Consider the following 21,885-nt stretch of genomic DNA (forward strand, 5'->3'; position numbering starts at 1 on the left):
ACAATTTTTAAAAGCTGGATGAAGCTTCCTTTTCCTTTAAAAAAAAAAAACCCCTTCATTCCTTTTTTTACTCTGCTTTATGTTGGGCCAACCTCATTTGGAGTCCTTTCTTGTTCTGGACCACAAATTTTTATCTTTTCCTTTATTATTCTTTTTATTACACACATCACACATGGTCATTATTAAAAAAATTAAAATGCAGATAAGCAGAAAGAAAAGAAATGTACCCATGTACTCACCCTGCAGTAATAACCACTGTTAACTGTTTGGTATATCTCATTCCAAACATTTTTCTAAGCACTTATACATATAATTATACATACATCTATATACCTTTTTTTTTTGTTTGTTTGTTTTTTTTATATACCTTTATACAAACTTCATTTAAACATAAAATCAGGTCATATTATATATACTAATATAAAAACCTGTTTTTTTCCCTACAAAATAATAAATAACATGAACAGTTTTCCACATTAACAAGTATAAATCTGCATTGTAATTTTAAAGGGCTTCACAGACACCACCTGTATATATGGAAGTAACATCTTTATTTAACCAACTCCCCATTGATCGACATTTAGGTTGTTTCCATTTTTTTGTTGTTGTTGTTGTTATTATAAGCAAGCTTGTGGCAAATATAATAATAATGGTACAACTTTTTTCCTATGTACCAGGTTCTATGCTAAACTCTTCACAAGCATTATTTAATTTAATCCTCACAAGAATCCTATAAAGTAATACAGTTATAATCTCTGTTTTATAGGTGAGGAAACTGCAATTCACAAAGGTTAAGTTATTTGTCAACATCATCCAGCAAGTGACTGACAACACTGGGATTTGAACGGAGCTCTGCCTGGTACTACAGCCCATCCTCTTTCCTTTAAATTGTGCTGTGTCCCAACTCCTGAAACAGGGCTCCTTAAATTCCCTTTCCTGCAGCCACAGAGTGGGAGGGATTTGTGGGCAAGGGGCCTGGAAGGTCCCTCATATAACTCTTTTGAAACCTAAATGGAGCCAAAAAAGTCATGGACCCATTTCCCCTTAAGAAAGTTTACATATTTGCCAACAAGGATACCAAGTGTTCCCTGGGGAATGTCCAGGAGGTCTGAGATCTGGGTCATTTCTGTAAGGGAGTAGGCCCAGCACTATCTGATGTCATGTGCTCTTGACCTGCAGGTTTGCCTGTTGTCGGCTCAGCCCCGAGAGAAGCACACTGGGCCCACAAAGCTTCGTTTCCAGCTGAGGCTTAGAGGTTGGCCAATCCAACCTGGAGTCTTGTGCTTCTTTGCCAAACAACGCAGGTGCTCCGGTGGGTCCAGGCCCATGGCTTCGTTGAGTACACATCCCTGGGAGCAGCAGCCACTAAGAGGTGATTCTTTGTCCACTACCCAATTGGGCAACTGCTCGTCTCAGTACAGAACCTGCTTCCCCCTGCTTATACCTTTTAAAAAGCATGTTGTTAGGTTCATACAAATTTAGAAGTGTTATATCTTCCTGGTAAATTGGATTTTTATCATTATGAAATGACCACCCCTCTCCATTATGAGATATTTTGGGCTTTAAAGTCTATTTTATTCTGTAACGAATCTAGCCATGTCAGCTTTCTTTTGTTTAGTGTTTGTATAACATGCTTTTTCTACCTTTCCACTGTCAACCTTTTTTGTATATTTATTCTTTAGGTATATTTCTTATAGACAATATATAGTTGGATTTTTATTATCTACTCTGGCAATCTTTGCCTTTCAAATGAAATATTTATTTTTTAAACCTCAAGATAATGTTACCATTATTTACAGTCAATATTCATTTAGACGTTTTACTTGGGATCATTTTTTGTCTGCCTGTAATAAAACATTTAGAATGTCTTTAGTGTATTTGATCTTCTAGTGGCAAACTGTTTCGGTTTTGTTTGTCTGAAAATGTCACCTTTATGGTTGGTTTCCTCCTTAATGCCTACATGTTGGAAGAAAACAAATGTCAATTCAGAATTCTACACCCAGCAAAAATATCCTTCAAGAATGAAGACAAAATAAAGACATATCATCATTCCACTGAACTCTTAGTTCTTTCCACCTGCTCTTCCCTACCAATCCCAAGAATTTGGGCAGAGAGCACAAAGATATTGAGCTTATCTAAGACTCATCTTCTTTTTACTTCATCTCATATCCTGATTTCCTGTTAAGTCCTGTAAACTCTATTACAATCTAACCATTTCTTACTTCCTCCACTTCTACTACCTTAGCTTAAACTACTGTCATCTCACCCAAACTGTAGCAATAGCTTCCTAATTGGTCTCTCTGCTTCCTCTCTTACCACCCACATGATGTTGACACAACATCCTTTTATAATGCAAAGGAGGTATTGTTATTTTCTGCTCAGAACCCTCCGATGTCTTCCCATCACATTTAGCATCAAATGCAAACTCTGTGCATAGTGTCCATGATGTGGCTTCTCCCTACCTGTCTCACTTCATTTCCTACCACACTCCTCCTTGTTCACTGAGCTCCAGCCACACTGGACTCCTGCTGTTCCTCGCTCATGCCCAGTTCGCTTCTATCTCAGGATCCTCCCAGGTGCTCCTGCTTCTGCCTGGAGTGTTCCCCCCAGAGGGAGCCCACCTCCCTCCCTCACTTCATTCCCACCTCTGCTCAAATGTTAACTCATCAGCGAGGGTTTCCCTGAACTCCCTAAAATAAAATTCTCTCATTCTCTATCCTCTACTCTGCTTTAATTTTCTTCCTAACAATGATAACTACCCGACCTTATTTCATATGTACTAGAGTATAAACTCAAGGAGGACAATAACTTTCTTTTATTCATTGTATTCGTCCCTCGTGTCTCAAATAGTCCCTGTCAGAGAGGAAGTTTTCAATAAATACCTGCTGAATAAACGGATCTGCACAGTTGTCTATGTTATAATGAGAATGCATATTAAAATATTTTAATGCAAATATAGCCCAAGTATCTAACCTCATCAGCTTGTTACTACAAAGTTGGGTTTAATTGCCTGATTGCCCTTTCATATTCAACTTGTAATGACTTCAATCCCATTCATGTGATGGCAAATCCTCAGTCTTTCCTCCAAGGTCCCCGCAGTTATTTCTGGGGGTCCCCGCAGAAGGGCTCGCAGGAGTGATGTACTAGAGTTGGCATGTACAGCCTCCCAAGAGCTGATTGTTAAATAGTCAGGAATTCTGTTAAGTTGACTGTCATACCGTGGTAGCTTGAAATTGGTCAGAGTGGAAGTACTTACACACTGGCAATCAGAGAATGCTATAAATCATGGTGGTGTTTTAAATAAAAAAAAATTTGTAGAGCCAGTTTACCAGTACGAGGTTCCCCAAACTAATTAGTAAACTACTGTCTCCAAGTGGTATCTGCTGTCCTCCAGCTGAGGCCCCATGGAAGGTTCTTGAAGAACCCTGCCTAGTGCCACGGCCCATCCAGACAAGGCCAACGCACCTGCTAAGGCTATCTCATATACTCTCAGGGAGCCAAGAGTCAAATTTAGGACTGCTTATCCAGTAGATACAGAAATGGAGGGGAGCTTTGAAGATACAGGGTTTCTCCAAAACCTCCCTCAGTGTCTCCTCTCACCATCTGACTTTGAAAGTTCTTAGACTTTTTTTTTTTTTTTTTAAATCAAAGCTCCATAGTGGTGGTGACAAGGCATGGCTTGATGACTTTATCTCCACCCCCCCACTCACCCACCCCCTGCCCCCTTGGAAGACTCTGCTACTTGTATTTTCCAAACCCATTCCTCATTCTTCCTTACCATAGCTGTGATGACAGAGCAGCAGAATGACAGAGCAGGAGACAGAAGAAGCCACCATAAGGACACTGGAGACAAAATAAAATCCCTTGACTCGCTTAAGCCACTGTTAGCTGGCTTACCTACTACCTGACCAATTCCTAACTGAAACACTTCTCTATAATATCCCTCACCTTCCCCAAGACAGTTAAGTAAAAACATATTTTCCATGCAAGTACAAGAGCCCTAGGCATCCTCCCCACAACTTGATGACTGCCCCCAGGCCCCTATGTAGACTCTGGACCTGCCCTCGTGGTTCCATATATGTCCCTTCTGGCACATGCTGCACTACCCTTCCACACTGACCCCCACAAGCAGGAGGTACGCAGAAGATATTTCTCCTGAACCTGCTCCCTCCATAGGTCAAGGCCTTCACGTTGAGGAAATAGCAGAGTGTGGGCTTTTAGGCTTGTGTTTCAGCCCTGATACTTACAACCGTCCTGAGGAAAGTTATTCATTTTATTCTCAGTTTTCTCATCTGTGTAATGAGGTCAATACTCCCAGCCTCCTAGGGTTGATCGCTGTAAGGATTAAATGAGAAAATGCCCAGAGTAAGTGCTCAGTGGGTATTAGCTCTTACAGACGGGGCTGTAATGAACTTTATGGTCCACACATATCACACCTAACAATTTCCTTAGGATAAATTCCTAGAAGAGGAATTTCTGGGTTACAGTTTCTGCTCATTTCGAATTTTGACCATACTGAAAATTGTTCTCCAAAAGGGTTTATACCAATCTGAGAATCTCCCATTTCTCCAGAACTTCATTAGTACAATGTATTATCATTTTCCTTATCTTTGCTGATTTTTTAAGGCAAAAATAGTGTCTCACTTTTTTCTTATTAATTTTTAAGTTGGATGTATTTTTAATGGCTCACAATGTTGATCACTTTCTCATGTTTGTTGGTCATTTGAATTTCTTTTGCAAATGTCCGGTTCTCACCCTTTGCCTGCTTTTCTGTTGGGTTATAGGAGGTGAGGGAGATGGAGGAGCTGAAGTTGGTTTGGCTGATGCGGTGGCAGAGGAAATGACAATTAGTAGATGGATATGAGAGAAGTTTAAGTGGTTTAAGTTTACATGGTGGTTTTGGTGATGGTCTGGATGGGGGTAGAGCAGGAGAGGAGAGAAGGCAGTTAACAATGACATCCAGGTTTCTGGTTTCAACAATTGGTTAGGTGGTGGTGGCTTTTTCTGCGATGGGGAAGATTGGGGGTGAAGATGATGTTTTTCCTTTTGGCCATTTGAGTTTGAGGTGCCCTGTGGAACATCAAAGGCTAGTAAACAGTTGGGTTTGTAGGTCTGGAGCTCTGAAGACAGACGTGAGTGGGAGAGTCCTTGCTCTGCTCCTGGAGACCGTGAGGAAAGAGGACCTGCTAGAGAAACAGGAGACGTGCCAACACTGAAGAGATGGACAGAGAAAGATGACTGGGAAGGAGGGATGGGAAAATAAGTGGAAAACAAGGGGTATGAGGGGCCACGGAAGCCAAGGGAAGAGGGTGCTTCAAGAAGGAGAAGGTGGTGAACAGTGTCAAAGGAGTTGAATAAGACAAAGACTGAGACATGCCTGTTCAGCTTTCCAGATGAGCAAGCGCAGTTTAATGGCGTGACAGTGGCAGAAGTTGGGCTACAGTGGGTTGAGGAATGGAGGGTGAGGAAGCAGATGCCGAGTGCCAAGTGTCTGTGGGTTTGGAACCACTGAGGAAGCAAGAGTAAAAGTGCTGGCTAGAGTGGCCCTGCCTATTTCCCCACACCTTCACCAATACTGGATTTGACCATTTTCTACTCTTCACCTACCTGATAAGGTAAAACTTCTGTCTCATTATTTTTATTTTCATTTATTTGATTGTCAGTGCAGTTGATTGGTTGTTTTCCTGAGAAAAGTCTCCTCTCCCCAGGTTGCTAGACTCAGCAAATAAAAATACAGGATGCCCAGTGAAACATGAATTCCAGATAAACAAGAAATACTTTTTAAGTATGTCCCAAATATTGCGTGGGGGCATACTTACCCTGTACTTTTTACTGGCAAATTTCCCCCCACCCCAAGATTATAAAAAAGAATCACCTGCCCATGTTTCTAGCACATTATCATTTCATTTAGATTTTTTAAGCCATCTCACGTTTATTTTGTGAGATAGTATTCTAACAACTTTTTCTCAAGTGGTTAGGAAATTGTTCCAGCACTACTTTTTTTTTTTTTTTTTAATTTATTTATTTATTTTTGGCTGTGTTGAGTCTTCGTTTCTGTGCGAGGGCTTTCTCTAGTTGCGGCAAGCGGGGGCCACTCTTCATCGCGGTGTGCGGGCCTTTCACTGTCGTGGCCTCTCCTGTTGCGGGGCACAGGCTCCAGACGTGCAGGCTCAGTAGTTGTGGCTCACGGGCCTAGTTGATCCGCGGCATGTGGGATCTTCCCAGACCAGGGCTCGAACCTGTGTCCCCTGCATTGGCAGGCAGATTCTCAACCACTGCGCCACCAGGGAAGCCCCAGTACTACTTACTGAACAAACTAGCAAACTCTCAGTGATTTAGAAAACCATCTTTGTCATATCAATTTTTTCTTTCCTTTTTTTTTTTTTTTTTGGCTGCGAGGCATGCGGGATCTTAGCTCCCTGACCAGGGATCAAACCCATGCCCCCTGCAGTGGAAGTGCAGAGTCCTAACCACTGGACCGCCAGGGAAGTATCCTCATATCAAATTCTTTTACGCACTTTGGTCTCATCTTTCTATTCTGTTTCATTGTCATTTGTCTGCTGTGTTGTACTAATCATTTTAAAAACTTTTCTTCTGTATTTCAGGATGCTTTGACATCTTGGGGCCTTACTAATCCTGAAGAGACTGCCCCTCCCAGGGCTAGCTAATTCCTAGAGATGGTAAACAAGTTGTCTCCAAGTATGCATATGCAAGGCAGCCAATCCCAAACCCATAGCTATTGATCCAACCACCTTCTCTATCTCCCTCTCAAACACCAGGCCAACATTCCCCTGCCCTAAATCACCCCAGGGCGACAGACAACTAGGGACCACTGTCAGAGCTGCTGAAATTATTCAAACTATTCAATCCTAAACCTGTTTAGCGGTTTACCCTGCCTCCCCCATTTCTTCCTATGAAAACCGCAGTAAACGCTCTGGCTGGTGGTTTCCCCTTACTCCTTCCTCCTGACCTACACTGATTCTTTCCTAACCTGGCCCAGCATGGCAGGGCATGCCCGTTCCTCTTGGGAACTGTAAATAGTAAACTCTTCTTTCAAAGGCAGCTGTGTTTGCGTCTGTCACCTTACCATACCCAATTAATACAAAATCCCAGGCACGTTTTAAAACCTCTGTGCCAGTACCATATATTTTTTAATTTCTAAAACGTTGTAATATTTTAATGGATGGGCAAAAGTGTCTCTTATTTTTCATACTTTTCCTGAATATTATTATTATTATTATTTTTAAAATTTTATTTATTTATTTTTGGCTGCGTTGGGTCTTCGTTGCTGCGCGCAGGCTTTCTCTAGTTGTGGCGAGTGGGGGCTTCTCTTGTTGCAGAGCACGGGCTCTAGGCACACGGGCTCAGTAGTTGTGGCTCTCTAGGCTGGACTCAATATTTTTAATGTATTTTGGGCGGATTTCCAGATATATAATCATATTAACTTTAAATAATGATTATTTTTCCTCCTCCTTTTAAATATTTATACCTCTTTCCATGTGTTTCCCTAATCAAATTGACTAGGACTTTCAGAACTCTGTTAATTAAGAGTTGTGGTGAGGATCTTTGATTTTTCTTTACCTAATGGAATTATTTCTAGAGTTTCATTGTGAAGCACGATGCTTAAAGTTGGTTTGAGACATTTAAAAAAATAATCATTTCAAGGTATCATTTCCATTTTACTAAGACTTAAAATAGTTATGGATATAAAATTTATCAAATGCATTTTCATTATCTTTTAATAATATATCATTTTCTTTTTCTACTTATTAATAAGCTAAATTATATTAATAGATTTTCTAATATTGATCTATCTTTTTATTTCTGTAAAGAATACCCAAAAGAAGTCATGATATATTTTTCTTTTAAACCAATATTTTAGTCTATTTTCTAGAATAAATTATATTAATAGACTTATTAATACTGAACTATCTTAACATTCCTATAGTAAATACCTCTTGATCATGGCATATTTCTATCCTAATATACTATTAGGTCCTCTTTGCTAATATTTTTAGAAGAGTATAAACTCAGTCTATAAACTCAGTTACACAAGAAACATCACATTTTTCATTCTGCCACAATTTTATTCAGAAGTTTTGCATCAATATGTGTAAGTGAAGTTGGTCTATTCTGCTCCTTTTCTGCACTGTCCTTAAGTTTAGAGCACAGGGTTTTTGTAAAGAAAACCAGGAATATTTCCTTCTTTCTCTGGCCTGGTACAGTTGTCCCTATTAATTGACAAAACTGCCTGATTTGTAGGCTGTATTATTCCCATGTGATACCTGAGGAGACTGAGGTTCAGACTTGCCATCATTAAGCCTGGTGTCAAGGTCTCTGAGAGGCAAACCATATCAGTGAAAGACAATGTAGCATGGTGGATAAGAGTTTGGGTTGGAGGGCTAAGCTAACTAGTCAGATGACCTTGGGCATCCTTCCCCCCACTCCCTACCCCTGAGTTCTTAAGAGAATTTCACAAGATGATTGCGTATAGAACTGAGGACAATGCCTGGTACATAGTAAACACTGAACAGACAAGAGTTGGAAAACAGAATGGAACAAAACCAAACCCAGAAGGCTATTTGATGAACCAGGAACCAGGCCCTGGTTCAAGGGAGAAGAACTGTCCCGAGGATGACCCCTGCCGAGCTGAGGAAAAACCTCAGAAACTATCTCTGCTCATAGCAGCACCCCCTCTCTGGCACCCACATCCCACGTGCCTTCCAAATTCAGCACCCCTTGCCAGGAAAGAGCTGCAGGGACCATTGCAACAGTCAGCCTTCTGCCTGGAGACCCCAGCTTCTCCTAAACCAGGGCCCTACGTGTAGGTCCATCGTCGCCCAGGATTGCATTCAAACAAAGACTGTGGAGTCATCAAAATAAAAGCAGTTGCCATTTTTACTGATGTGTCCTGAATAATGTAAAAGGGGTTCCATGAAGAAATCTCATACCTGAAGTGGCCTTCTCTCACTCACACCTCCCAGTTGCCTTGAAGATTCAGCCCTTCACTCTCAACTCCCACCCTGGCTGGGTGAGCATCTTCTTTCTCCTTCCAGTCCTCCCACCCCCATTCCCTTCCTTCTCCACCCTGTGCCCACTCATGGCGCCCAGCCCCCTACAGGACCTTCCCCAGAAAGGTATTTTGTCTTGGGCTCTGATCGCTCCTCCCTGGAATTTGTCCCTGGAAGCAGCTGTCCCTGGAATTTGTTGATGCTATTCTTTGGTGCCCTTGAGGATGATTTTTGTCTTCAGAGAAGACTATTAAGAAGGTTTATTTTTGGTTTTAAAAATGGAGTCAGTTTATTAAAATTACAAATTCACAAACTTTGGTTCTTTCTCAGGCTTATAAATCTTATTATTCTATTTATAAGCCTAATACATTTTAAGAATAAGTTTTAAGGAGACTGAATGATGTTTGGTCCCATTTACAAGCTCAGTTAATTAAACACCTTCACCGCTGTAAAACTGCACTGATAAATTTAAATAGATTTGATTTTTTTTTAAGTATTTAAATTTTCTCACTTAACAAACAAAACCTTCCTAAGTGCAAAATAATTCCTATCAATCTAGAAAATTAAACTAATAAATATGGTGAGCCTAAAACTCACTTAGGTTTTCCAATATTGTGCATTACATTAGTAAGATTTCTACTGACAATCATACGTCTTAATCAATTACTCCATTACACATTTATGTTAGAGTTACACAGTTAATTGTCATTCTAATAGACCAAATACTCTTAAACATTACAAATACATAAAATACCAAATATGAATAGGTTTCTTCTTATCACAGCATTATTAATGCTATGGTTTTAGTTCTCTTAGACCTTTCTACACTTAATTTTAAACAATAATAGCTAACACTTACATAGCATTTTCTGTGTGCCAGATTCTGTTCTAAGTGCTTTTCATATATTATGTATTAGCTCGTGTAATTCTCACAATTCTTGACCACAAACTTCAAGTGGGCCCTGAAGGCTGCCTGGCAGTCACACTATATGGCAATGAATCCTTCACTTTCACATGCTTTTTAAGTGACTATTTCATACATTCTTTCCAACCTCCCAACACCGCCTCCCCATCTCAGTCTCAGCCAGTGACCTGTCTCACAATGATTCGCTGGATTATTCCCATCAGCAACAGACATACTGTGATTTCTCCCATCTTATAAAGTAAGATGAAATAAACCTTGTTTTTGTTTTTTTTTTAACCATATTTTCCCTGCCAGCTATCAGCCCATTTAAAAAAACTCACTTTTGCGGCCAAACTCCTCGAAAGCGTTGTTGTCCTTGCTCTCCATTCCTCTCCCCTCGTCTCCTCTAAACCTGCTCCAATGAGTCCTCCTCTCCCAGCGCTCCACCAAAACTGCCTTTGTTCATCTTGCCTGACCCATCAGCAGCAACTGACACAGCTGATCGCTCTCTCTTCCTGGAGACACCACTTCCAGGACCTCCCTCCCTCTGGGTTTTCCTCCTTCCTCACTGCTCTCTGTCTCCTTTGTGATTCTTCCTCTTTTCTCTTCTCTCACGTTGGACGCTCCAGTCTTGGGCTTTGCTGCTCCACTCTTTCCTGTATACTTTCATTCCCTTGGTGTGCCTATCGAGGTCCATGGTCTTCAATATATTTATTTACACGCCTATGTCTCCCAAATTATATCGTCCACCCAGAACTCTTTTCAACTCCACGCTCACTTATCCAACCACCTACTTACTCAACATCTGTACTTGGATGTCTAATAGACATCTCAAACTGAACATGTTCAAAACTGAATTCCTGATCTTCCCCCCATTCCCAAAGCCTCTTCCACCCAAAGTTCCCCCCACCTCAGTTGATGAGGCTCTTTCCAGTTGCTCAGATCAAAAACAGTGGATTCCTCTCTTTCTCTCACATCCCATATTCCAAACGGGAAATTTCATTGGTTCTGCCTTCAAAATATACCCAGAATTTGGCCATTGCTTACCACCTCCACTGCCATCACCCTTGTCTGAACCATGGTCTTCCACTTGGATTGCTGCAATAGCTTCCTAGTTGGTCTCCCTGCTGCTACCTTGTCCACTCACATTCTGTTCTCCACATAGTACTAGAGGGATCTTTTAAAATGTGAATCGGATAATGTCAGTCCTCTGCTCAAAACCTTCAGTGGCTCCCCATGTCATTCAGAGTAAAAGGCAAAGTACTTACAGTGGTCTCTAGGGCCCTCCATGGTCCAGTTCCTTGTCCTACTCCTTTTCGCCTACTCAGCTCCAGCCACACTGGCCTCTGGTTGTTTCTCCAGCATCCCAAGCAAGCTCATGCCACCACCATATGGGCTTCACACCAGCTGCTTCCTGGGCCTGGAAAGCGCTTTCCCCCAACACCTGCTTCCACTCATTCCTTCATCTCCTTCAGGTCCTCACTCAAATCTCACCATTTCCACGAGGCCAACTCCAACCACCTTATTAATACAGCAACCTGCCCGCCCAGCCCTCGCTGCCTCTTACCCTGCTCTGCTTTTGTTCCCACATCATTTATCATTTCCAAAAAGACATATAGCCTACTTGCTGATTGTACTTACTGTTTGCCCTGCTAGAGGCCAAGATCTTTGTTTTGTTCCCCAATGTCTCCTAAATGCCCAGAATGATGCCTGGCATTTGGTAGGCACTCAGTAAATATTTTTATATGAACAATTCCATTAGAGAAGTAAAATTTTAATTTGCATTTTATAGATGAGGAAGCTGAAGCACAGAGAATATAAGGAATTTGTCCCAGGTCACCCAGCCAATGAGTGGTGGAGTAGGATTCAAACTGACAATCCATGTGCCTAAAAACTACCCTAAACCACCTCTTTGAAACTTAAAAAATGGGAACCTCCATGTAGGCCTGAATCCCTGGATTCAAGTTACTTATATTATCTAATTCTTTTTACTCAAAAAAGAGTGCACTCCTGGGAATTCCCTGGTGGTCCAGTGGTTAGGACTCCATGCTTTCACTGGTGTGCATCCCCCCCCCCAAAAAAAGTGCACTCCCACTCAGGTTGGGACTGAATTTTGCTTCTTTTTTTTCTCTTAAGATGTGTAAACATGATTTTCTGTTTTACAGTAAAGACCTTTGAACTGGGTGAGATCACTCATTCTGTCATGTTCTTATGGTCGCATAACTCTAGGCACCAAACATAAGCTCCGTGAAGACAGATATTCTTGGATATTCTGTATCTTTTGTTCCTTACTGATTCTCCAAGACCTAAAACAGTGCCTGGAGCAAGGTAGGCACTCCATAATTGTTTGTCAAATGTTGAATGGATGATATTTGAGATGATAGCCAGTTAAATTTTAGCTATATTATATGGCTTTGTCTGACTCACGGTCACCATTCATCATGCCATACTCCAGTTTATTGCGCACACTACTTGTTCCTTCCTCTTTTCATCGTCTGAAAGTGCTAGAGTGCCTACTGTGGGCTGTGATCCTCCACTGGTTTTACTTCCTTGAGTAACTCCTCCCAACTCCATGTGATCCGGGTGGAGTTATCAGTCATGGTGCCCAAGCCGTTAAGCCATGGAGGGGTGAAGCATGGCCCAGCCCAGTGCAGTCCTGTGATTGATTGACCCTGTTACTGAAGCAATCAGCTGGGAGTTTTTGTTATTGTTGTTATTATTATTACTATTATAATTAACAAGATGTTAAGGTACTCTTTCTTTTTTAAAAAAAAATATTTATTTATTTATTTATTTTTGGCTGCGTTGGGTCTTCGTTGTTGTGTGTGGGCTTTCTCTAGTTGTGGTGAGCAGGGGCTACTCTTCATTGCGCGGGCTTCTCATTGCGGTGGCTTCTCTTGTTGCGGAGCATGGGCTCTAGGTGCGCGGGCTTTAGTAGTTGTGCCTTGCGGGCTCAGTAGTTGTGGCATGTAGGCTGTAGAGTGCAAGCTCAGTAGTTGTGGCGCACGGGCGTAGTTGCTCTGTGGCATGTGGGATCCCAGACCAAAGCTTGAACCCGTGTCTCCTGCATTGGTAGGCGGGTTCTTAACTACTGGGCCACGAGGGAAGCCCAAGGTACTCTTTCTTATGTTTCACAAGAGAATGAGGTGTAGGCTGTCAGTGAGGTTGCCCCTGAGGATGCCAGTGGATCTCTTTCTGCTCACATAGAGACTGTGTGGCATGAGGGCATGGAGCCAACATACAAATAAAGGTAGAGAGATGGAGAGAGAAAGAGAAAGTGAGGGAGGGAGGGAGAAAGAGAGACCTATGCCATGTTTTTTGTTTTTTAATATTTATTTATTTATTTAGGCTGTGCCGGGTCTTAGTTGCGGCACACGAGATCTTTAGTGACAGCATGCGTGTGGGCTTCTTAGTTGCGTCATGCATGTGGGATCTAATTCCCCGACCAGGGATCGAGCCCGGGCCCCCTGCATTGGGAGCATGGAGTCTTACCCACTGGAACAACAGGGAAGTCCCCTATGCCATGTTTTAATGGTAGTTCTTCAATAGTCTTTAAAATCTTTTCTTTGATTATTGGTCTGTTCAGCTTTTCTACTTCTACTTGAGACAATTTTGGTAATTTGTTTTGATAGATTATCATCTTCTTGTGGGTTTACACATTTGTTGCCATGGTGTTATCTTGTTATCTTTTAATTCCTTTAGCTACTTCTGTGTCCATATATATGTATGTTTTTATACTTAATTAGGCTTGCTAGTGGTTTTGTAATTTAAAAAAATGTTTTCAAAGAACCAACTTTAATTTATCCTTTTAACTGCTTTTTTTAATATATAAATTTATTTATTTATTTAAAAAATTTTTGGCTGCGTTGGGTCTTCGTTGCTGCATGCGGGCTTTCTCTAGTTGCGGCGAGCGGGGGCCACTCTTCGTTGCGATGCATGGGCTTCTCATTGTGGGGGCTTCTCTTGTTGCAGAGCACGGGCTCTAGGCGCACGGGCTCAGTAGTTATGGCATGTGGGCTCAGTAGTTGTGGTCCACAGGCTTAGTTGCTTCGTGGCATGTGGGATCTCCCCGGACCAGGGCTCGTACCCGTGTCCCCTGCATTGGCAGGCGGATTCTTACCCACTGAGCCACCAGGGAAGTGTCTTAACCGCTTTTTATTTCTTTCTTTTCTACTTCCTTAATTTCTTACTTTATTTTTATTAATCTTCTTCTACCTTTCTTCATTTTGTTATTTCTCTAGGTCTTAGGTTGCGTATTCAGTTCATTTGCTTTTGGCATTTTTTTAACAGTAAAATAATTTGAAGTTATAAATTCTCTTCTGAATAAAGATCACTATACCCCATATGTTTTCCTGTAAAGTTTTCTCTTTTCCTTAATTTTATTATTATAATTTCTGTTTTTATTTTCTCTTTACTCAGGTATTCTCTTCCATCCGCTTTTCCTGGCTAATTCTTACTTGTTCATCAGATTTCAGCTTAGGCGTTATTCCCCAGGGAAGTCTTCCTGACCCTGCAAATCAGGTTAGGGCATCTTGTTATAAACTCTTACAGAATTGATACTTCTTCTTAATACACATCAGGAATGATTATTGGTGTGATCATCTGTTTACTGTCTCTTCCCTACTAGACTGAAAGCTCCTGGGTGCAAGGACCAGTTTATCTTGTTCTGTGTTTCAATATGTATTTATTGAATGAATGACCAAAAAATGGTTATTAGGGAGAATGTGAAACAGTACAACTCTTTGGGTGGGGAACTTGAAAATACTTTTTAAAAGTACACGATTGCTTATACAATTACCCTTTGGCCCAGAAATCCCGCTTCCAGTATTCTGACCTAAAGATATGCTGGGAAAAAAAATGCTGCAATGATTTATGTGCAAGCTTATTCCTTGTGGCATTATCTGAGATAACAAAAGGTTGGAACCAATCCAAATGCCCATCACTAAGACTGGCTGAATCAGCTGTGGTCCATTCACACAGTGGAATACCCTCCAGCTGTAAAAAGAAATGTGGAAGGTCACTGCAATGGAGTGATCTCCAGATATACTGTTAAGCAAAAAACACAAGGTGTAGAATGGAATATCTAGGATTCTATCTTCTGTGTAACAATGGGGAAGAAAGGGATATAAATATGTATACAAATTGTTTATATTTGCAAAAAGAAACAGAAGAATAAACCAAAATAATAAAAATGAAAATGATACCTTATGTGGGAAAGGACAGGGTAGAGGGACAGCAATAGAAAGGACATTTTCCACACGTAGACTGTTATGTGGTTTTGACTTTGGAATCAGATAAATATTTTACACATTCAAAAATAACGTTAAATCAGAAAGAGAGGAGAAAAAACAATCTCTAGAATTTGAAAACAATCTGAAATGAATAACCTTGAATGTGTATCAAGTTAGTGATACCAGTCAGTAAAAATGATTGTTTCAAGTGGCTTTACAGCACAGCATATCCACTACATCTTTTTTTTTTTAATAGATCTTTATTAGAGTATAATTGCTTCACAATACTGTGTTAGTTTCTGTTGTACAACAAAGTGAATCAGCCATATGCATACATATATCCCCATATCCCCTCCCTCTTGAGCCTCCCTCCACCCTCCCTATCCCACGTCTCTAGGTCACTGCAAAGCACCTAGCTGATCTCCCTGTGCTTTGCTGCTGCTTCCCACTAACTATTTAACATTCGGTAGTATATATATGTCGATGCTACTCTCACTTTGCCCCAGCTTCCCCCTCCCTGACCGTGTGCTCAAGTCCATTCTCTATGTCTACGCCTTTATTCCTGCCCTGCCACTAGGTTCATCAGTACCTTTTCTTTTTTTTTAGATTCCATATATATGTGTTAGCATACGGTATTTGTTTTCCTCTTTCTGACTTCACTCTGTATGACAGACTCTAGGTCCATCCACCTCACTACAAATAACTCAATTTAGTTTCTTTTTATGGCTAATATTCCACTGTATATATGTGCCACATCTTCTATATCTATTCATCTGTTGATGGACATTTAGGTTGGTTCCATGTCCTGGCTGCAGTAAATAGTGCTGCAGTGAACATTGTGGTACATGTCTCTTTTTGAATTATGGTTTTCTCAGGGTATATGCTCAATAGTGGGATTGCTGGGTCATATGGTAGTTCTATTTTTAGTTTTTTAAGGAACCTCCATACTGTTCTTCATAGTGGTTGTATCAATTTACATTCCCACCAACGGTGCAGGAGAGTTCCTTTTTCACCACATCCTTTCCAGCATTTACTGTTTCTAGATTTTTTGATAATGGCCTTTCTGATTGGTGTGAGGTGGTGATACCTCATTGCAGTTTTTTGTTTGTTTGTTTTATAAATTTATTTATTTATTTTTGGCTGCGTTGGGTCTTCGTTGCTGCACGTGGGCTTTCTCTAGTTGTGGCGAGCGGGGGTACTCTTTGTTGCAGTGCATGGGCTTCTCATTGTGGTGGCTTCTCTTGTTGTGGAGCACAGGCTCTAGGTGCGCGGGCTTCAGTAGTTGTGGCACGCGGGCTCAGTAGTTGTGGCGCACGGGCTTAGTTGCTCCACGGCGTGTGGGGATCTTTCCGGACCAGGGCTTGAACCTGTGTCCCCTGCATTGGCAGGCGGATTCTTAACAACTATGCCACTAGGGAAGCCTCTCATTGTAGCTTTAATTTGCATTTCTCTAATAATTAGTGATGTTGAGCATCTTCTCATGTACCTCTTGGCCATCTGTATGTCTTCTTTGGTGAAATGTCTATTTAGGTCTTTGACCCATTTTTTAATTGAATTGTTTGTTTTTTTGATATTGAGCTCCATGAGCTGTTTATATATTTTGGAGATTAATCCTTTGTGTGTTGTTTCATTTGCAAATATTTTCTCCCATTCTGAGGGTTGTCTTTTCATCTTGTTTATGGTTTCCTTTGCTGTGCAAAGCTTTGAAGTTTAATTAGGTCCCATTTGTTTATTTTTGTTTTTATTTCCATTACTCTAGGAGGTGGGTCAAAAAAGATCTTGCTGTGGTTTATGTCAAAGAGTGTTTTTCCTATGTTTTCCTCTAAGAGTTTTTATAGTGTCTGGTCTTACCTTTAGGTCTTTAATCCATTTGGAGTTTATTTTTGTGTATGGTGTTATGTAGTGTTCTAATTTCATTCTTTTACATGTAGCTGTCCAGTTACATGTAGTGGTGCCCATTTATTGAAGAGACCTTCTTTTCTCCATTGTACGTTCTTGCCTCCTTTGTCGTAAATTAGGTGACCATATATGCGTGGGTTTATCTCTGGGCTTTCTATCCTGTACCATTGAGCTATATTTCTGTTTTTGTGCCAGTACCATACTGTCTTGGTTACTGTAGCTTTGTAGTATAGTTTGAAGTTGGGGAGCCTGATTCCTCCAGCTCCGTTTTTCTTTCTCAAGATTGCTTTGGTTATTTGGGGTCTTTTGTGTTTCCATACGAATTGTAAAATATTTTGTTCTAATTCTGTGAAGAATGCCATTGGTAGTTTGATAGGGATTGCATTGAATTTGTAGATTGCTTTGGGTAGTATAGTCATTTTCACAACCTTGATTCTTCCAATCCAAGAACATGGTATATTTCTCCATCTATTTTATGTCATCTTTGATTTCTTTCACCAGTGTTTTATAGTTTTCTGAGTACAAGTCTTTCGCCTCCTTAAGTAGGTTTATTCCTAGGTATTTTATTCTTTTTGTTGTGATGGTAAATGGGATTGTTTCTTTAATTTCTCTTTGTGATTTTTTCATTGTTAGTGTATAGGAATGCCAGAGATTTCTGTGCATTAATTTTGTATCGTGCAACCTTACCAAATTCATTGATTAGTTCTAGTAGTTTTCTGGTGGCATCTTTAGGATTTTCTATGTATAGTATCATGTCATTAGCAAACAATGACAGTTTTACTTCTTCTTTTCCAATTTGTATTCCTTTTATTTCTTTTTCTTCTTTGATTGCCGTGGCTAGGACTTCCAAAACTATGTTGAATAAGAGTGGCGAGAGTGGACATCCTTGTCTTGTTTCTGATCTTAGTGGAAATGCTTTCAGTTTTTCACCTTGATGCTTGCTGTGGGTTTGTCATATATGGCCTTTATTATGTTGAGGTAGGTTCCCTCTATGCCCATTTTCTGGAGAGTTTTTTTTATCATAAATGGGTGTCGAATTTTGTCAAAAGCTTTTTCTGCATCTATTGAGATGATCATATGGTTTTTATTCCTTAATTTGTTAATATGGTGTATCACATTGATTGATTTGCATATATTGAAGAATCCTTGCATCCCTGGGATAAATCCCAATTGATCATGGTGTATGATCCTTTTAATATGTTGTTGGATTCTGTTTGGTAGTATTTTGTCCAGGACTTTTACATCTATGTTCATCAGTGATATTGGTCTATAATTTTCGTTTTTTGTGATATCTTTGTCTGGTTTTGGTATCAGGGTGATGGTGGTTTTGTAGAATGAATTTGGGAGTGTTCCTCCATCTGCAATTTTTTGGAAGCGTTTGAGAAGGATCCGTGTTAGCTCTTCTCTAAATGTTTGATAGAATTCGCCTGTGAAGCCATCTGATCCTGGACTTTTGTTTGTTGGAATATTTTTAATTACAGTTTCACTTTCATTACTTTTGGTAGGTCTGTTTATATATTCTAATTCTTCCTGGTTCAGTCTTGGAAAATTGTACCTTTCCAAGAATTTGTCCATTCTTCGTGGTTGTCCATTTTATTGGCATATAGTTGTTTGTAGTAGTCTCTTATAATCATTTGTATTTCTGCGGGGTCAGTTGTGATTTATCCTTTTTCATTTCTAATTTTATTGATGTCTGTTCTCTCCCTTTTTTTCTTGATGAGTCAGGCTAAGGGTTTATCAATTTTGTTTATCTTCTCAAAGAATCAGCTTTTAGTTTTATTGATCTTTGCTATTGTTTTCTTTGTTTCTATTTCATTTATTTCTGCTCTGATCTTTATGGTTTCTTTCCTTCTACTGACTTTGGATTTTCTTTGTTCTTCTTTCTCTAGTTGCTTTAAGTGTAGGGTTAGATTGTTTATTTGAGATTTTTCTTGTTTCTTTAGGTGAGATTGAATTGCTATAGACTTCCCTCTTAGAACTGCTTTTGCCATGTCCCATAGGTTTTGGGTTGTTGTGTTTTCATTGTCATTTGTTTCTATGTATTTTTTTATTTCTTCTTTGATTTCTTCAGTGATCTCTTGATTATTTAGTAGCGCACTGTTTAGCCTCCATGTATGTGTGATTTTTACAGGTTTTTTTCCTGTGATTGATTTCCAGTCTCATAGGGTTGTGGTCAGAAAAGCTGCTTGATACGATTTCAATTTTCTTAAATTTACTGAGGCTTGATGTGTGACCCAAGATGTTATCTATCCTGGAGAATATTCCATGTGCACTTGAGAAGAATGTGTATTATGCCACTTTCGGGTGGAATGTTATAAATATCAATTAAATCTATCTGGTCTATTGTGTCATTGAAAGCTTGTGTTTCCTTATTTATTTTCTGTTTGGATGATTTGTCCATTGGTGTAACTGGTTCCCTACTATTATTGTGTTACTGTCGATTTCCCCTTTCATGGTTGTTAGCATTTGCCTTATGTATTGAGGTGCTCCTATGTGGGGTGCATAAACATTTATAATTGTTATATCTTCTTCTTTGATTGATCCCTTGATCATTATGTAGTGTCCTTCCTTATCTCTTGTAACAGTCTTTATTTTAAAGTCTATTTTATCTGATACGAGTATTGCTACTCCAGCTTTCTTTTGATTTCCATTTGCATGGAATATCTTTTTCCATCCCTTCACTTTCAGTCTGTATGTGTCCCTAGGTCTGAAATGGGTCTCTAGTAGACAGCATATGTATGGGTCTTGTTTTTGTATCCATTATCCAGTCTGTGTCTTTTGCTTGGGGCATTTAATCCATTTACATTCAAGGTTATTATCGATATGTATGTTCCTATTACCATTTTCTTAATTGTTTTGGGTTTGTTTTTGTGGGTCTTTTTCTTCCCTTGTGTTTCCCACCTAGAGAAGTTTCTTTAGAATTTGTTGTAAAGCTGGACATCTTTTGTTTTTTTTAAATTTTTTTAAAAATAATTTTTTTTATTCATTTATTTTTGGCTGCATTGGGTCTTCGTTGCTGCGCGCAGGCTCTTCTCTGGTTGCAGCGAGTGGGGGCTGCTCTTCCTTCCGGTGCATGGGCTTCTCATTGTGGTGGCTTCCCTTGTTGTGGAGCATGGGCTCTAGATGCACAGGCTTCCATAGTTGTGTGGCACGTGGGCTTAGTTGCTCCGCGGCATGTGGGATCTTCCCGGACCAGGGGTCGAACCCGTGTCCCCTGCATTGGCAGGCAGATTCTTAACCACTGCGCCACCAGGGAAGCCCTAGCTGGACATCTTTAAAGAAACATTTTTCAAGGACAAAAGAACCGCAAAGAAATCTTAACACTTCATTTGCAAGTCTTATTGTTAGTAAAAATATTGGCATTATTTTTGAAACTATTTTATATAGATCACATGATAATACAAATCAGTAATGATGTTAATACTGGAATCCAAGATCTTCAGTGTCTGAGAAAAGAGATATGAGGATAAGACCAAAGAAGTTAAGTAAAAGCCTTGAATGTTACATGTGAATTGGAAATATTAGCAGAAACTCATAATCCTTTTATTTTTCTGTTCAAAAGTATGTACTTCCCAGTTCTGTTCACTGAAAAATTTGGATGCAGTGATAACCCACTATCAGTGAGCATACCTAGTACCCAGATGTCTTTTCCAACTACCACGAACCACGGCTCCTTGGAGGATTGGCTAATTCCAGGTCTGGGCAGGAAATAGACAATGTGAGCCAGGGACATCTTGTTGGGTCAGAAAGCGAGGACATTGTCAAAGAGTAATGGGATCACGTCCAAAGGAAATATAGAAGCCAAAAAGAAGAGACACCCACTGGTTAAAGATGGGAGAATTTGAATAGCAGAAAGAACAGTGACTCATAATGCTTGAAACACACTGAATATATAAACACTCATTTGTCCATACTGATGCTCAGAGAGAGAAAGCCGCAAATCAACCAAATATCATTAAATACCATTGAAGGTAACTAGGGCATAATTCCTCATCCTGAGGATTAGCAATGAAAAGGAAAGAATTAAGACTTTATCCTGTCATTCTTCTACTATTTCATCTCAACCTAAAAGCCCTAGTTTATGAGAGAAAGTTCCTTATAAAAAATTCCAGCTAATAAATGTGGAAGGATTGATAGGATTAGAAAATCATCTTTTTACAGCCCCTAATAAAATAATGGGTTCAGGCAATAATCACCAACGGATGAAATTATTATATGAAAAGTTGTTGGGGAGTTTTATCATGGAAGGGTCAGGCTGTCACCGCCTGAGCCCACTGGTTAATCTTAGCACTGCTATGTGTGTCTCCTGATGTGGTGTCATGTGACAGCCCCGCCTATCAAGTGTCTGCCTTTGCTTGGATTCCCTCAAAAAAGCAGACCCTAGGAAAAGGATTTGGGTTCAGGTAGTTTATTTGGGAGATGATCAGAGGAAGTACCTTTAAGGGAGTGGGGAGGTGAGGCAGGGAAGGTAGAAACCCAATAAAAATGAATTAATGAGTGGGATACCACTCAGACAGCTGGGACCCAGTTCTTCTGGGCACCCTCTGAAATGCTGTGCAGGACATATGTTAGAAACCTCCTCTGAGAGGCAAGGAAGCTGGAAGTGTTGAGCCACCCACCCCCACCCTGCTCTGTTCAAAGATCGCTCCTGGGGTATTAATACCCCGGCTCCTCTCAGGACCAGAGAATGCCCTCAGGATGCAAGACTCAGAAGGGCACTGGGGGGACTCTGCACTTCCACTGCAGGGAGCACAGGTTCGATCCCTGGCTGGGGAATTAAGATCCTGCATGCCGCGTGGTGCGGCCAAAAAAAAAGAAAAGAAAAGAAAAAAACATGAAG

At 40.3% G+C, this 21,885-nt stretch overlaps 1 long non-coding RNA gene across 2 annotated transcripts in view; it reads left to right on the plus strand.

Moving 5' to 3' along the window:
- LOC309637446 overlaps positions 1-21,885 on the plus strand; it is a 40,495-nt gene that overhangs the window by 16,394 nt on the left and 2,216 nt on the right. For both annotated transcript variants that reach the window (XR_014250545.1, XR_014250546.1), the window contains exons 2-3: positions 767-859; positions 1,180-21,843. This is a non-coding gene — a long non-coding RNA (uncharacterized lncRNA). The remainder of the gene's footprint in view (positions 1-766; positions 860-1,179; positions 21,844-21,885) is intronic.

This window comes from Balaenoptera physalus (assembly GCF_965194825.1).
Source record: "Balaenoptera physalus genome assembly, chromosome: 1".
NCBI lineage: Eukaryota > Metazoa > Chordata > Mammalia > Artiodactyla > Balaenopteridae > Balaenoptera > Balaenoptera physalus.